Raw genomic sequence first — 2,955 nt, forward strand, 5'->3', positions numbered from 1 at the left:
AGGATCACACTATGTAGCTATGGCTGGCCTGGAACTCACTATTTAGACCAGGCTAGGCTCAAACTCACAGAGATCTGCCTGTCTTTGTCTCCTGAGGGCTGTGACTAAAGGCATGCATTACCACACCTGGTCTTTAAAAATTATTTTAAATAGGCTAATTCAGGAACACTTAATAATTCAGTTACTAAGGCTTTAGGCAGGCAATTTCCTTTCCATGGGCAAGAATCACCCATTATCTGATAGGAGAAGTGAATTTCACCAGTGATTTCCAAGGTTATGTAACCAACCAAGTAAAAAATTTAAGAGCAAATTTAGATGACTTGTCCAACTTTTCTTTCTAGATGCTATGGTTTTAAAACCCTGATAAAAGCAGCTTATAGAAGAAATGGTCAGGTTGAAATCCATCATAGGGGAAGTCAGTGCGTAAGAGCTGAAGACACAGCTTACATTCTCAATCCAGAGTAGAGAGGGTGCATGCACACCCAGTGCTGCGTTCACTTCTCCACCCTGTGTTACACAGTCCAGGACCAAACCTGGAGCATGGGGTGCCACCCACAATGAGAAGGGCTTCCTTCTGCATCGAGTAATGTAATCAAGACAGTCCTCCACTGGCACACTTACAGGCCTGTTGTAAACAATTCCTCATTAAGGTTATATTCCCAAGTGATCCTGGATTGTCTCAAGTTGATAACTAAAACTAGAAACCACACAGGGCTGGAGAGATGGTTCAGCAGGTTCAATTCCCAGCACCCACATGGCAGCTAACTATCATCTGTAACTCCAGTTCCAGGAGACTCCAAAGCCCGCTTCTGACATCCATGGGTATTACACGGCATGGGTGCACTTACATACATGCAGGCAATACACTTACACAAGTAAAAGAAAATAAAAAGTAAGCACCACAATGATCAAGACAGGATGCTTAGCCCTTTATGTTGCCAATTAGTACATAAAATGTGACTTTTGAGGCTGAAGAGACGACAGCGGTTAAGAGTACTGGCTGCTCTTGCAGAGGACCCAGTTCAATTTCCAGCACCCACATAGCAGATAACAACTGTCCATAGCTCTAGTTCCAGCGGATCCATCGTCCTCTTCTGAACTCCATGGGCACTGTATGGCATAGAGGCACTTACATACACACATAAAACAAAAATAATAAAGTATCTTTTAGAAAGTGACTTACATATCATCAATATTTCCTTAAAAGGAAAAAATATTTAATACTAATGAAAGGCATATCAAAGAATAAACATTAGCATGTGGACCCCATGGAGATCAGACAGGGATGCTTTTGCCAATCTATGCGTCACGACAGCCATTCTCTCCAAAATCAACCAGTGAAAACACTGAGCACTAACACTTCTCCTCACCAGAATTTGGAAACCACTGCAATAGATAACTAGCTCCCATATCCCATGAATGTCAAGGTTCAGAATCTTTATGATAAATAATCACAAAAAAGGAATGGCCAATGTTGGTTACAATAATTTAAATGAACCAATATGCAGACAAGAGAAAAAGGGGGGATCGAGATATTTTATTTTTATTAGAATTTGGTTTTAAAAATGGAGTGGCTATGAAGCCATTATCCTTGCATGGAGTTCATTTTTTGTTTTTTTTTTTTGCGGTTATATCTGAAATTTTACTTTAAAATAGCTGATCCAAATAAGTGGAAATATTAACCCAATTAACAGTATTGAGCCTTACAGCTCAGATGCATCCTACCACCTATTTATGCAAGGGCTAACATTCCTATACAGTGTGTACACATCACTCAGGATTTCAGAATTCAAATTTCCAAAGCTATCTAGGGATATTAATTTATATATCTAAGACTCAGTATTATTTTTAGAGCACTGACCATAATTGTCCCTACTTCTTTTTTCTTTCTTTCTTTCTTTGTTTTTGGGTTTTTTCAAGTATAACTCATTTTTTAATTTATTGATTTATTTTGTGTATTTAATACAGAACATCCCAAACAATCTTATTCATCTTTATACCCACATCCCAAATGGCACCCTCCCATAGCGTCCCCAGCCCCCCACTGGAGCCCATGTACTCTGTCATCCCTGTTACTGTCCACTGTGTTACCAATGCTCCCAGCCATTCTCCAGTGCTTGTTCATCTGCTGAATCTAGTCAGCCTATCTAGAGTCCCTTGTTTTAGGACGATCAACTGTTCCTCATGTAGCAGCAATCAGTTTCCACCATTCCTTTAGATAAGATTGGGGTCTGCTGTTCATTTTCCCAGTTCTATGCTGGGTTACTGTCTGGGAGTCTCTGGGGCCACCCTGGCCAACAACTCAAAGGAAGGTATTTCCTGTCTGGCATTATTTCTTATTATAAAGCTTTTAGCTATACACATGGACACTTAAAGAATTATATTGATCCCTTTAATCTTTGGTTATACTTTCCGTATTGTTTCTTGTTATGTAGCCTTTAGCTATACATACGGACTCTTAAAAGTTATATTGACCCCATGAATCATTGTATACTTTCCTTTGGGTATTTAAGAATTGCCCCCACCCCCCAAAAAAACTATTTATTTTTACTCTTAAGGTTGTTTGAGGATCTGTTCCTCAGGGGTCATATGGGCTTGGGAGGAGCCCCTGGCTCCTTTCTTTTACCAGTTCAATATATGTGAAGATAAGTCTAAGGTCCTGCTTGACCATGGCTGACTTCATTTGGAAACATGGAGGAAATGTTTCCTCTGAGTTGACCTTCCTCTTTGTAGACTGGATGCTTGTTCAAGTCCTTCTGGTGGGGTCTCCATGGCCTCCTTGATCAAGAGGACAGGTGATTCACCACAGCTACAGGACATTTTGAGAGATGTTCCATAGTCCCCTGGAATGTATTTGACCATGGAGGGCAAGGAGCAAAAACTATCCTTTAAGTCCCTCTGACCAAATTAGTATAGGCCTCAAAGTATGACTGTTAAACATCCAAGAAGGTTAGT

Source organism: Nannospalax galili, unplaced genomic scaffold (genome assembly GCF_000622305.1).
Source record: "Nannospalax galili isolate Female #2095 unplaced genomic scaffold, S.galili_v1.0 scaffold1524, whole genome shotgun sequence".
Lineage (NCBI taxonomy): Eukaryota > Metazoa > Chordata > Mammalia > Rodentia > Spalacidae > Nannospalax > Nannospalax galili.